The sequence below is a fragment of the Oryx dammah genome, unplaced genomic scaffold (assembly GCF_014754425.2).
Source record: "Oryx dammah isolate SB20612 unplaced genomic scaffold, SCBI_Odam_1.1 HiC_scaffold_2, whole genome shotgun sequence".
In the NCBI taxonomy this organism is placed as follows: Eukaryota; Metazoa; Chordata; class Mammalia; order Artiodactyla; family Bovidae; genus Oryx; species Oryx dammah.
The window spans coordinates 182,556,859-182,571,831 of record NW_024070186.1 but is presented as its reverse complement, the minus strand read 5'-3'; the positions used below and the strand labels follow the sequence as shown (position 1 = coordinate 182,571,831).

At 48.5% G+C, this 14,973-nt stretch overlaps 1 protein-coding gene and 1 long non-coding RNA gene across 2 annotated transcripts in view; one reads left to right on the top strand and one right to left on the bottom strand.

Annotated features, from left to right (window-relative positions):
• Window positions 1-14,973, top strand: part of GSG1L (GSG1 like) — a gene marked incomplete at its 5' end in the record, with an annotated part of 250,765 nt that overhangs the window by 40,159 nt on the left and 195,633 nt on the right. The gene's annotated exons all lie outside the window — the stretch shown is intronic.
• Window positions 556-14,973, bottom strand: part of LOC120876470 — a 16,310-nt gene continuing 1,892 nt past the window's right edge. The window contains exons 2-3 of the long non-coding RNA XR_005724178.1: window positions 5,908-5,911; window positions 556-630 (exon numbers count right to left, since the gene is read on the bottom strand). This is a non-coding gene — a long non-coding RNA (uncharacterized LOC120876470). The remainder of the gene's footprint in view (window positions 631-5,907; window positions 5,912-14,973) is intronic.

Below are 14,973 nucleotides of genomic sequence, written 5' to 3'. Positions count from 1 at the left end.
CCACCCATCCTTGCCCCTATACATCCACACATCCAGTTCTCCATTTATCCATCAGCCATAATCCATCCATATAAGAAATATTTGTTGCTGCTCTGCTTTACCAGGTATTGCCGTAGGCAATGGGCTGCCCAGTTGGGAAAGAAGATCCCTGCCCTGAAAGAAAGCGACAGATGCAAAAACAAAGAGAATTCGGAAAATTACAGGTGATTCCGTCGCACCCTTGGGTCAGCCCTTGACTTTGTGTGCACGATTCCTACATGGAAATAGTGCACGTGTACTCAGAATAAAAATGGCAGCAGTTTATGTTTATTCAGTTCCTTACACAGTGTGTTCTCGTGTATGGCCTCGTTAGTTTCTTAGGATCATTCTGTGGGGGTAGGTTTTTTTTTTTTTTTTTTTAATTTTTCTTTCTTTATTTTTGACCGTGCTGGGTCTTGGTTGCCGTGTGCAGGCTTTCTCTAGTTGTGGCGAGCAGGGGCTGCTCTTCGTGGCGGCAGCACAGGCTCCAGGCACACAGGCCCCAGTACTTGCATCTCTCAGGTTCAGGAACTGCACGTTGCGGGCTCTAGAGCACAGGTTCAGTACTTGTGGCACACAGGCTTAGTTGCCCCGAAACAGGTGGGATCTTCTCTAAGGTCAGGACAGGGTTCAGACCCATGTCCCCTGCTTTGGCAGGCGGATTCTTATCCACTGTACCACCAGGGAAGTCTGGGGGTAGGCATTGTTATGTCTGTTTCTCAGATGACAAAACTGAGGCTCAGAGAAGGGAGGGACTGCCCACAGACCCTCAACCCGGTACTCAGATCAGGGCCTTTGGCTCCTGATCACATGCTGTGAGGTGGAGTGCTTTTTGCAACTCTACTCACTGCAGGTCAAGAATCTGTCAGCTAGCTGATGCAGGCTGGGTGACATTTGGTGGTCATAGAAGGCTGCTGGCCCCCCAGTGCCCTGCCATCCACCACCCTGTGAAACTTACCTGGGCTGCAAAGGAGAGCCTTGCAGGCTGTGGGTCACCTCTGCAGGCTCCGAGAGCTTCCTGAAGCCAAGCCTTTCCCTCTCTAATCACTGCCTTCCTGGCTACCGGGAGCCATAGCAGCTCTGCTGCTGCTACTGCTGCTAAGTCGCTTTAGTCGTGTCCGACTCTGTGCGACCCCATAGACGGCAGCCCACTAGGCTCCTCTGTCCCTGGGATTCTCCAGGCAAGAATACTGGAGTGGGTTGCCATTTCCTTCTCCAATGCATGAAAGTGAAAGGTGAAAGTGAAGTCACTCAGTCGTGCCGGACTCTTAGCAACCCCATGGACTGCAGCCTATCAGGCTGCTCCGTCCATGAGATTTTCCAGGCAAGAATACTGGAGTGGGTTGCCATTGCCTTCTCCAGAGAGAGGGAATTCCTGCCTCTGCCTGAGGCATAAAGCAGAGAGCTTAAGCACAGCGCCTATTAAATCCCCTCCAGATACTGGGGTCGGCTTTGAGCCTTAGGCTGGCTCTCTCTGCACAAGTACTGGAGAGGCATTAAAGATACATTGGCACTGAGCGGGGACTTTCTCCTTGGCATTAACAGAAGGACAGGAGGAGCATTGAAAAGGGAATCGTTTTCTTTCTCTGAGAGTTAAAAGCTTGGGCTCCGAGGCAAAACTGGCTGGGATTTATATTCTTGGGCATATGATTAGTGCTAATACTTATTCATATTACTTTTCTCATGTCCATGGACAGAGGAGTTTAAAAGCCACAGACAGAATGATGTGGTGGTAAAGAGGTTATATTCTGGAGTCCTATAGGCTGAAGTTTCAGTCCTGGTTCTTTGTCACCTGTTACCTTCATCACTTTGCAGAATCAGGATGAGAATAATGAAAACATAAAGGGTTAACACCAGGGAGCATTTGCTACATGCCTGGCACTGTTGTATGCAGTCCACGCGTGAGAGCTCACTTGGCCTTCACGGCCCCACGAGGCAGGGACAACGTCAGCCCCATTGGGCCCAAAAGGAAGCTGAGGCATCAGAAAGTGCATACCCTGCCTGAAGCCCCTAGCTGGTAATTGGTGAAGGTGGGATTCAAGTCTAGGCTGTCTGGCTCTCCAAGTTCCTCGTGGGCCTATTTAGAAAGATCACTGAGATGTGTATCAGCTGAATGCTTGGCATGTAACGTGCAACCCCATGGACTGTAGCCCACCAGGCTCCTCTATCCATGGGATTTTCTGGGCAAGAATACTGGAGTGGGTTGCCGTTTCCTTCTCCAGGGGATCTTCTTGACTTAGGGATTGAACCCGTGTCTCTTGCGTCTCCTGCATTGGCAGGTAGATTCTTTACCTCTGTGCCACCTGGGAAGCCCCCTGGCATATAATGGGGCACAATAAATGGAGGTGATACTGTTGCTGATGGCACTGCTTAAGACTATTTCCACTTCTTTTTTAAAAAATATCTGATTTATTTATTTGGCTGCCTCGAGTCTTGGTTGCGGCATGCAGGATCTTTTGTTGTGGTGTATGGGTTCAGTTGCTCCATGGCATGTGGAATCTTAGTTCCTCACCCAGGGATCACACCAGCGTCCCATGCATTGCAAGGCAGATTTGTAATTGTTGGGCCACCAGGGAAGTCCCTAGACTCTTCCACTCCTGATGTTGGAAACCTTACTATCTTAAGCAAAGACACTTTTGTTGTTCAGTTGCTAGGTAGTGTCCGATCCTTTGTGACCCCATGGACTGCAGCACACCAGGCTTCCCTGTCCTTCACTGTCTCCCGGAGTTTGCTCAGATTCATTTCTGTTGAGTCAGTGATGCTCTCTAACCATCTCATTCTCTGCCACCCCTTTCTCCTTTGGCCCTCAATCTTTCCCAGCATCAAGGTCTTTTTCAATGAGTCGACTCTTTGCATCAGGTGGCCAAAGTATTGGAGCTTCAGCTTCAGCATCAGTCCTTCCAATGAATATTCAGGGTTGATTTCCTTTAGGATTGACTGGTTTGTTCTCCTTGCTGTCCAAGGGACTCAAGAGTCTTCTCCAGTACCACAATTTGAAAGCATCCATTCTTCGGCACTCAGCCCTCTTTATGGTCTATCTCTGACATCCATACGTGACTACTGGAAAAGCTATAGCTTTGACTATACAAACTTTTGTCAGCAAAGTGATGCAAAGACACTTACTTGCTCTTATAAGTGACAAAAGGCATCAGGGTCAATGGGACACAGGGACCCAAAAAAAAACATAAAAGACTCTATACTGATTACATCCAATAGGTTAGCCACTAGCTATCTATGACTATTAGATTGAAATGTAAATGAATTAAAATGAAATTTAAATTAAACCCCAAAGGAAGTGTGAACCATAGTAACTCATTTGCACCAGCCACAGTCACCTGTGGGCAGCATATAACCTTTTCCTCACTGCTGTCATACTGGATTGTGCCTTTCTGTGGAGACCGGTGTGGCTACTTAGAAGCCCTGCACTCACATCCTACCTGCTTAGCAATTCCAGAGAGAAGAGAGCATCTTTCCTGATAGCTCTGGCAGAAAGTTCTCAGGGAAGGGCTCTCATTGGCCTGTTTATATCACATGTCCATTCCTGAGCCAATTGTCGTGGCCTGGGAGGTGTCAATACAGTACTCCAGTTGGCTGGCCTAATTCATCTGCCTACTTAGTGCTAAGGATGATTAGATCTGCTCATACCACATGGAATATGTTTCTGGAATGGAGGAGAGGAAAGGCTGGAGAGTGAAAAATAATGTATTCTGCTCAATGGCATTATTTGTTCACAGTTTTCCATTTCCTCTCCATCATTCCACCCCAATCGAATGGTCACATGACTCACTTTGACCATAGAAATGCAAGCTGATGTGATATGATGTGATATGCAAGCATGGCTAGCCTCTGCCTTCCTTTAGCTTCTGACCCTTGTCATGAGAACACAGAGCCCCAGATTTTGGCTCTTTCTTCTGCCTGGTCCTGCAGAGAGGGCCCGTGGAGCCCAGTGCAGCCAAGCCCAGCTGAGTCGAGCTGAACTGGCTTGAGCTGTAGTCAACCTACAGCCCTTGTGTAACACGCTCAAGAAAGCAGTGTTTGGTATGGAAAGTGGCTGAGATGTTAGGAATATTCATTGCTGCAGCAAGAGCTGCCTCATACACACCCTGGCCCTCTTCCCCTAGCCCCATCCAGCTTCCAGCTCTCATACAGTTTGGGATCTGAGGTCACACAGTCATGACAGCATCACACTCTGGTGAGGACCAAACTTGGGCTGGGGCAGAAGGGGCTCCTCTCCTGATTGCTCTTGAGCTTGCTGCCTTTCTTTTCTTTTCTTTCTTTCTTTTTTTTATAATTTTATGCATTTATTTTTGGCGAGGGTGAGTCTTTGTTGCTGCACAGGCTTTTCTCTAGTTGAGGCAAGCGGGGGCTACTCTCTAGTTGCAGTGTGCGAGCTTCTCTTTGCAGTGGCTTCTCTTTTTGTGGAGCACGGGCTCTACGGCTGTGGGCTCAGCGGGCTCTAGAGCACAGACTCCATAGTTGTGGCGCATGGGCTTAGTAGCTCCATGGCAGGTGGGATCTTCTCGGGAGACCCCGGGTCTCCTGCATTGGCATGCAGATTTGTTACCACTGAGCCACCAGGGAAGCCTGAGCTTGCTGCCTTTCATTTGGTCAGAAGCACTTAATGACCTCCTGCAGGGAGCCAGCACTGCAAGATCTTAAGGAAACTCAGTCCCTGCCCTCTGGGTGTGCACAGCCAGAGGGGGAGTGAAGGGCAAGCAAGTGACGAGGGTGCAGCAGGACCAGGGCTCTGGCAGACCCAGGTCCAGGATGACCTGGGAGCTCAGCTCGGTTTAACACCAGGCTACCCTTGGGTCCAGAGCACCGTGTTTGTCTGATCAATTTCTTTAAAAATGACCCTGGATTAGAAGTGCAGTCCTACAAGTGCAGGTGGTCCAGCAAGACTGGAGGCCTCCAGAGATTCTTCTTTCTGTAGCAAGGATCATCCTTCCCCAGCTCGTTATCCTGCACACAGAACCTGCCATGGTGTGTCTCTGCCTTGGCTGTGGGTCGCATTTTACTCTGTCGAAGCCCCTGGGGCCGTCAGAATGACAGGCCCATCACACCTAACTGTCAGCCCTCTCCTGTCCTAACACACTGTTCTCTGACTTCAGACCTCACTGGTCCTAATTATAAAAGGACAGGCCAGGATGGAGGGGGAGGTCCCTGCTCTTTCATAGGGTCCTAGAGGAAGGCTGGGCTCTCTCTCACTCGTTTATTCATTAACTTATCAGACGGAGAGAAAACCACTTATGTCCAGTTGTGGGTGGGTGTGTGGATGGTTACAAGGAGGCATAAGCTGCAGTTAGTCCTTCCAGCCTGGGATGGGGGGTACAGGGATCTGGGGAGGGAAGCAAGGGAGTGGGCATTTGAGCTGGGTCTGAGAAGAGTGAGACTGACAAAGCAGACAGCATTTTAGGCAGAAAGAAAAACATAGGCAAAGATCTGGAAGTTGTCCATGGGGATGGCCCTGTGGAGATGGGGCTCTGGTCCCCCCATGCCCTCCCCTCCTTGGAGCGCTTGTCTCTACGGAAGTGTGAAGCCGCACAGGGCATGGCAACTCGCTTTCCATTTGCACTTCCCGGAGTCCTAGCCTTTCCTGCATGGGCTGTGGGGGGAACGTGGCTCATTCCACTCAGTCCTGCAAGATTTGCTTTCAGGACCCGCGTAGGGGTTTCTCTTGGTCCTAGGAGAGGAGCTCTTGTCACAGCCATGGTCAGACAGGCCTGCACCCCCAGTTGGGGAAAATCAGGTTGCCATGATCCTAATGTTCCCATTTATTGATCACCTACTATGTGCCCAGCACTTTCGAGGCTGATACAGTCCATGGCGGGCTCAGGCAAATTTGAGAAAGCCTCCTGCTTGGGCATGGAGGGTGAGTGCAACTGTAACCCCACTCACAGCTTCAGGTACATGGCCTTGTTTGTGCCCGACCTGAACAACTGTGCTTGGCGACCCTGGGCCCTGTCTAGTTGATATCTCGTTTAATCCTCATAACAGTGCTGGAAGGTAGTACGTGCTCTTTCCACTCCTATTTTATAGTCAAGGAAGCTGAGTCTCTGAGAGCTCCAGGAACTTGTTTAAGGTCACCTAGCGGGCAAGTGTGGGAGTCGCTTCACACCCAGACATCTCTGACTGCAAGCCCTCTTTTCTCTGCCACACTTCACCATCTCATGCTACCAGCTGCTGAGGCCTCCCGTCTGATGGGCTCTTAGTTGATTTTCCAATAATTCTCCCTTGGTGCTCTGGGGCCTGTTATCATTCATTATTGCGTTTTGTAGCTTCAGATTGTTTTATTTTTTACTCCCAGTGGCTTGTTGCTCGGGAGCAGCTGAGGACTGCTGAGAACCTCGCGCTCCCTTGCTCTAAATGCATAGTGTCAGATGCAAGTTTATCTAATTTACTATCAGAGTTGGCGGCGGCAACTTGTCAATTCCATTTCGAGCTCATTTCCTCTCCAGTGATTTCCATGCAGGTGGTGGTCTACCTGCCAGCCCTTGGGCCAGGTTCCACGTGCATCTCAGCTAGTTGTGACCTTGGGGACATTGGGTTGCCTTTAGCCTCTCGCTAGGGGATATCCATGGGCTTTTTGGGTGGCTCATTGGTAAAGAATTCACCTATCAAGCAGGAGACGTGGGTTTGAACCCTATGTTGGGAAGATCCCCTGGAGGAGGAAATGGCAACCTACTCTAGTATTCTTGCCTGGGAAACCCCATGGACAGAAGAGCCTGGTAAAAGAGTTGGGCATGACTTAGCAACTAAACAACAATAGGGGGTATCCATGGCATGTCTCAGGAGCACCTGTTCTTTAGAGAGCAAAACCCTACATCTTGGCAAGAGCTTGGGTTTGGAGACAGAAGGTCTGAATCCAAGTCCTTGAGTTGCTGCTTCCTTGCTACGTGCATGCGTGTATGCTAAGGCGCTTCAGTCGTGTCTGACTCTTTGTGACCCCATGGACTGCAGCCCTCCAGGCTCCTCTGTCCATGGGATTCTCCAGGCAAGAATACTAGAGTGGGTTGCCCTGCTCTTCTCCAGGGAGTCTTCCCGACCCAGGGATCGGAACTTTGCTTCTTGTGCCTCCTGCACTGGCAGGCGGGTTCTTTACCACTAGCGCCACCTGGGAAGCCCTTGCTACGTTGTCTCAGGCAAAGTACTTCAGTTGCCCGAGACTCTGTTTCTTCATCTGTGAAATGGACAATTAGGAGGCAGTGTTTTCCTTCCCCCAGATGGCTCCCAAATGGAGCACTTGGACGATATCATGAGTCGGTGAGGATGTAGGAATATGAGAATCCTTACCTGATGCTGGAGAGGGAGGAACCAGTATGTCTACAGTGAACACTATTTTGGCAATGTTTACTAAAACTCTCAGAGTTCAAAAAAAAAAAAAAAAAGATAAAAAGAGGGGCTTCCCTGGCAATCCTGTGGTTAAGACTCTGTACTTCCACTGCTCGGGGTGTGAGTTCCATCCCTGACTGGGGAACTAGGATACCACAGGACGTGGCCAAAAATAATAATAATAAAAAAAACTATCAATGTTCATATCTTTGCCACAGCAATTCCAGCTGCTGGGGTCTTTCCTAAGAAAATGCACATGTCCACAAAGATGCTCACTGCAGTCTTGTTCAAATTAGAAACAAACCAAATGTTCATCTGAACGGGATGACTAAGTGAATCTGGAATTCCCACTCTGTAGAATATACTGTAGCTGTTAAAAAGAATGAAGTACATTTTCAGGTGACAAGTGGATAGACTTATTGGAGAGTGAACAGAATCAGTGTTTAGAAAGATAGAATGAGAAATCTGCTATAAAACAGAAATACAGAACACGTATTTTCTTAAACTAGGCCTTTTACAATTGTGAATTATATTTATAGGAAGGTACACAAAATGAAAACGCCCTGTTTAATGATTTATCACAAAGCCAACCTCATGGAATCACCTCGGAGGTAAATATAAAACAGTGCCACCCTCTCGAAACTACTCTGACACCTCTGCAATGACCCCCACCTTTATCCTGAGAAGTACTCATGGTCCTGGCATTTATGGTGGTCACTGCTTTGATTCACTTGATCATTTTGTGGCTTAAACCTACAACCCTAAACACTAGTATCATTTTGCCTGCATTTTGTATTTACATTAAAGGAGTCACACAGTGTATTCTATTGTGTCTTGCCCAACATTATTTTGTGAGACTTAATCCCATAGTTTTTTGGCTATGTAGTTTTTTTTTTTGGGGGGTGTGGGGGGAACATAAGTATGAATATAGATAAATGACTAGGAAGAAATATCTGAAAAGGTACCCACCAAACTGACGATGTCAGCTTGGGAGAGGGACCTGGGTGTAGGGATGGGAGTGTTCTAAGGAGATTTAGGGATCTTATCTTCTAATTGAATTTTTTTAAAAGGAGGAATGCATTGATGCATTACTTGGCTAATTACATTTTAATAGAAAAAATAAAATGCAGAGAATATTACGTGTTTGCCCGAGTTGTTGGGAGAGTGTGAAATGAGTTCATATAGGTAACACTGGGAACACAGAGTAGGCACTCAACAAAAGGGAGATGGATACAGTTGGACACCAGCTGGATCCCTTTAGGAAGCGGCCAGAGGGGCAGTGTAGTGGAATGGTTAGATGCATGGGCTCCAGATGGCCTGGGTTCAACTTCTGGCGCCATTAGTTGCCAGTTGGGCAAGTTATTTAGCTTGTTTCCCTTTCTGAGTTTTTTGTTTTGGTTGTGCCGGTCTTCGTGGGGGCATGCAGGCTTCCTCTAGGGGCCCACAGGCTCCAGTGCAGGCTCAGTAGTTGTGCTGCATGGGCTTAGTTGCTCCAAGGCATGTGGGGTCTTAGTTCCCCGACCTGGGATCAAGCCTGAGCTCCCTGTACTGGAAGGTGGTTTCTTAACCGCTGGATCACTGGGGAAGCCCCACTGCTGCCCGAGTTTTGCCACCTGTTCTAGTTATCTAACAGCGTGAGTGCTTGAGTGCTCAGCTGTGTCCTACTGTCTGCAACGCCAGGGGCTGTAGCCTGTCAGGCTCCTCTGTCCACGGGATTTCTCCAGGCAAGAATACTGGAGTGGGTTGCCATTTCTTCGCCCAGGGCATCTTCTTGACCCCAGGACTGAACCTGCATTTCCTGCGTCTCTTGCATCGCAGGCGGGTTCTTTACCTGCTGAGCCATCAGGGAAGCGCTGTTTACTGCCTAATAAATCACCTCCAAGACTTAGTGACTGACTGCAAACAGTAATTGTGGGTTATCTCCTTTGGTTTCTCTGGGTCAGGAATCTGGTGGGTGATTCTGAGTTGGGGTCTCTCGTGAGACTGCAGGAGATGAAGGTTGAGACTGAAGTTATCTGAAGCTTCCCTGGAGCTGGAGGGCTGGCCTCCATGGTGCCTCACTCTCTTGTTGTCAAGCTGGGACTGGCCAGTGGGTTCCTCTCCATGCGCACCTCGCCACGGGGCTGCTTGAGGGTCCTCAAAACATCGCAGCTGGCTTCCCCCAGCGCACACAGTCCAGAAACCAAGTCAGAACTCACAGTGCCCTTTGTAACCTGGCCTTGGAAGCCACACACTGTCACTTCTGAGGTATTCCATTAGTCACCTGGGCTATCCCTGACTAATGTACACAGCCATGAAGAGCAGGAGGTGAGGATCCCTGGGAGTCATGTGGGGGCTGGTACCACATCCCACTGAAACAGGGATAGGAAATGCAACCCACTCCAGTATTCTTGCCTGGAGAATCTCATCGAAAGAGGAACCTGGTGGGCTACAGCCATTAGCATTGCAAAGACTTGGACACAACTTAGCAACTGAACAATGGCAACAAAACAAGTATCTACCTCCTAGGGTTTGTGTGAGGATTGAGTGAATTAATCCGTGTAAAAGCACTTAGAACAGTGGCTGACGCGATAAGCTTCACGTGAGCGCTAGTTTTTATTTCAGAAATGTTGCCAAGTGCACCGTCTTTCACGGATTTTTTTGCCCGGCTTCGTTTTATTTCCTGGTTTTGTAGCTGTAAGTCGGCGCTCAGGTTTCCTGGAATGACACACCATGTCACAATAGTCAGGAAGAGCCGTGCTTTGGAGTAACCGCCACAGCAGCGTTTGAGCCACTGCACAGAGATGGCACCCCACATGGCCGTTTTGCATGTCGGCTTCACCGCAGGGACTGATGCTCAGCGAGATGGTAGGGCTGATTTTTATCTCTTTGGGAACAAGCCTGGAGTCTTTGACTTCAATCACTTACCACATCAATGCCCCAGAGCGAGGGAAGGCATTGATGTGAGAGTAGGCTTGTTACTTTCACCACAGAACAGGGAACTTGACCGTCTTCAGTGCTTTAGTTCAAGGATCCAAAACTCAAGTGTCTATAAGGCTGCACAGGTGACCCAAAGTTTGGGAAGTGGCCAAGGGTAAGAAGAACCACATGAGTGTGATGATAAACAGCAGTCAACCCTTGGCTTCAGCGTTGGAGAAACAGAAGGGTGTGGTGGGGACTGCGGCAAACAGGACAGCAGATGTCCTGTCTCAGGGTCACTGTCTTTCAAATGCTGGGCAGTCATTGTTTGCAGGACTGTAGGCCAGCACAGCCTGGATTTTTGCTCCTTCCCACCAGCCCTTGGCTGCCATGGCCCACCACCATAGTGAACTGTTGGGCCCTCGAAGCTCAAGTTTTCAGTTGATTTGCAACCAGTGCATAAAGTGGCTCATGGCCGCCCCCACCTGCCGCCCGACTAGCTTCTCCCTTTTCTATAGGCTTTAGCATCTGACCAGATCATGAGAGCAGGAGGACTTGTTGACTTCAGTCATCTGATAGCATCCGTCGATTGACAAAGTGAGGTTTATCACTCTGTGTCGGGTCATGAGCTGGGGGCTGGAGAGCCAAGGCTTTTCAGAGCACGACCCCTCCCCCACCACCAGGCATCTCCCAGAAGAAACAGACATGTCTCACCCATTCATTCTGGGGCTGTGTGGTACCCACTCCAGTTTCCACGGAGGCATGGGTTACTTGACAGATTTGAAGGCATCAATGGTAGAATAGATGTACTCCATGTGCCTAGAGGTGGGGGCGGACTGGGATAGGCATTATGCTTTCCGGCCCAGTGGGTAGTCCCTCTCCTTCCTTTTCTGTCTGATAGGGAGGATGAAAAGGGCAAACATTTTCCCAGCCTCCCTTGTGGTTTGTTGTTCAGTCGCTCAGTCGTGTCTGACTCTGCAACCCCATGAACTGCAGCACGCTAGGTTTCCCTGTCCTTTACTATCTACTGGAGTTTGCTCAAACTTATTTCCATTGAGTTGATGATTTCATCCAACCATATCATCCTCTGTCCTGTGCCTGGCAGTGGTTAAATGATCTAGTTCTGGGACTTCCCTGGTGGTCCAGAGGCTAAGACTCTGTGTTCCAAATGCAGGGCACCTGAGTTCAGTTCCTGGTCAGGGAACTAGATCCCACATGCCACAACTAAAGATCCCACATGCGTCAACTAAGACCCAGGATAGCCAAATAATAAACAAATAAATCAAAGAATAAAGATTAAAAAAAAGACCCAGTTCTGTCCAGTGAGATGTAAATGGAACTCTGCTGGGACTTTTTGGGAAACATTTTCCCCTTTGATGAAAAGCCTATGAAGGAAGTCTTTCTCACTATCCTGGCTCCTTTCCTACTTCTGAAAGTGGTTGGGTGAAGATGTGTTGTCCGGAGCTGTAGCAGCCATCTTGTGCCTCTAGGAGAATTGCCGAAATGCATCACTGAACTACTAGATCAACCCTTAAACACTAGCTTTCCTGTTATGACAGATCTTTGAATGCCTATATTATTTAGGTCACTGTTAGGGAGCTTTTGGTTTCTACTACAAGCTGCATTCCTAATACTATAGAGAATGTTTGAGAATGTTATCTGAGGCTATGGAGAATTGCTGCCGCTGCTAAGTCACTTCAGTTATGTCCGACACTGTGCGACCCCATAGATGGCAGCCCACCAGGCTCCCCTGACCTGGCTGGGATTCTCCAGGCAAGAACAATGGAGTGGGTTGCCATTTCCTTCTCCAATGCATGAAAGTGAAAAGTGAAAGTGAAGTTGCTCAGTTGTGTCTGACTCTTAGCGACCCCATGGACCACAGCCTACCAGGCTCCTCTGTCCATGGGATTGTCCAGGCAAGAGTACTGGAGTGGGCTGCCATTGCCTCCTCCCATGGAGAATTGGGTGCCCCTTAAATATCCACTGTTTTCCCTGGTGGCTCAGACGGTAAAGCGTCTGTCTACAATGCAGGAGACCTGGGTTCGATCCCTGGGTCGGGAAGATTCCCTGGGGAAGGAAACGGCAACCCACTCTAGTACTCTTGCCTAGAAAATCCCATGAACGGAGGAGCTTGGTGCAGGCTACTGTCCATGGGGTCGCAAAGAGTCGGGCACGACTGAGTGACTTCACTTCACTTCACTTAAATATCCACAGGGTCTTGAATTTGCTCTATCCTACCTCTAGACCATTCTCTTCCTTTTCTTTTAACTGTAAATCTAAAAAATTAACTTGCGAGCTATATCACTTATGCAAAAGAGTGTTTAAAACTTAAGTGTATAGTCTAATGAATAACAATAAAATATTCATATACTCACCACCTAAGTATTAGAACATTACCAAACCATAGACCCTCCCGGTGTGTCCCTCTCCATCACAACCTATTTCTTCCCAAAGCCCACTACTATCTGTAAATCTATGCTGATCATTTTCTGTTGTTCTTTACAGCTTTATCACCTGTGTATCCCCAAACATATGATATTTAATGATGCCTTGAATTGTATATAATCATAAGCACTTGAGATGCTTGCTGTTCAGTCGCCATTGCCAACAAGGTTGCTCTGGACATTCCTGTGCGTGTCTCAGGGTGCACCTGGGCAAGAGTGACTCCGGGGTATATGCTTTTGAGTGGATTGCTGGGTCGTAGGAATGCGCATGCTGCCTTGTTTAGGTAATGCCAAGTGCTTTTCCAAAGTGGCTATATCCCTTTATAGTCCCCTAGTAGTGACTGACGGAGAAGGCAATGGCAACCCACTCCAGTACTCTTGCCTGGACAATCCCATGGATGGAGGAGCCTGGTAGGCTGTGGTCCATGGGGTCGCTAGGAGTCAGACAAGACTGAGTGTCTTCACTTTCACTTTTCACTTTCATGCATTGGAGAAGGAAATGGCAACCCACTCCAGTGTTCTTGCCTGGAGAATCCCAGGGACAGGGGAGCCTGGTGGGCTGCCATCTATGGGGTCGCACAGTGTCGGACACGACTGAAGTGACTTAGCAGCAGCAGCAGCAGTAGTGACTGAATTCTTGTGTTGCCTACATCCTCACCAACATTTGGACCTGGATTTGTTCTCTTCTGAATGACCCTATGGTCAAGGACAGTGATCTCTGATCTTTGCCTCATTTGTCATTAAATATCACCATTCATACTTCTTTTTCTGAACATTTGTTTACTTATTTGGCTGTGTTGGGTCTTAGTTGTGGCACAGAAGATCTTTGATCTTTGTTGTGACCTGTGGGATCTAGTTCCCTGACCAGGGATCGAACCCGGGCCCCATGCATTGGGAGCACAGAGTCTTAGCCACTGGACCACCAGGGAAGTCCTGGCATTCATAATTCTTTAAATGATCACCCCCAGATGATTTTAGGGGGCTTAAGGCCAATGTGTCACTCATGGCTTTATCTCTGGGGTCTACTGATTTTAGAGTTCCCAGTAAGGGGAAAAACTGGTCTGACATCTCAGTCATCAAAACTGCCTCTGATTTAATTTGCCCACACATCATCAGGAACCTCTCTTCAAGGTCAGCATCCAATTTCCCTCCCTCGGTTCTCTGTATGTATTTTGAATGATCAACTCTATTCAATAATCAGGTGAAGGCAAATTTAGGATTCTCAAGTGTGCCTGCTGCAGGGAGATGAGGAAGTGGGGTGGGCAAGAAGACTTGAAAGGATGCGAGGGGGCCCTCCCTGGCTCTAATTCCTGACTTGGACAGCTCCCCTACCTTCTCTGGGCTTCCGTATTCTCTTCTTTTAAAGTGGGGATGTTAGGGGCTTCCTTGGTGGTTCAGTGGTTAAGAATCCTTGTTTCCACTGCAGGGGGCATGGGTTGGATCCCTGGTGGGGAGCTAAGATGATAATATAGGGTTATTGCGGGGAGAGAAGGGGATATAACTTCTTTAGCACAATGTCAGCCTCCAGCAAGTGCTCAATAAATGTTAGCAGCTGCTATCGGTCATAGTTCTCATCCAGAGTGGTGCAGGCGGCGGGTGGGGTGGGGGGTTGAGAAAAGTTGCGGGCATCCCTCCTCTCTTGCTGTAAAGGTGTTCCTAGGAGACCTCGTGATTAGACTTGTGCACTAATAAGAACAGGGCTGATGAGAAAAAAAGAGTTAGGGTAGATGGTTGAAAAATCTTCCAGAGCACCACAAAATCAATACCAGTTCTAATAAACACTTGAGCACGTGTAGACTCTTGTCAGGGTCTCTGGTCAGAGAGCTAAGATCCCTCAAGCTGTGCTGCACAGCCAAAAAAACCCCAAACTCTTGTCTGCACGTGCTTAAGGGTGCCCAGCTACACACTCGTCCACAGGTTCCAACCTTGAACCCTGAGGCTCCAGCTGCCTCTTGAGAGGGCAGTCCTGGGGGGTGGTGGCTTCTCACCAGGACCATCTTGATCAACAAAGATATAATTGAAAGGATAGCCTTGGGCGTTAATCCACTGTTCCAGGAGAGGAGAGGTAGGCACGACTTTGTAGCTTCTTCATCTCAATTTGCCATGTCCCCAGATGGTTTAATCCTGTGACGGCACAGAAGTCCTTGGAGCCACTGATCCAGCCACTACCCACAGCAAGGGAAGGCAGAATTCCACTCTTTTTCTTCAGTTCTTTAAATCCTGCTAAGGGAGAAATATCAATAACCTCAGATATGCAGATGACACCACCCTTATGGCAGAA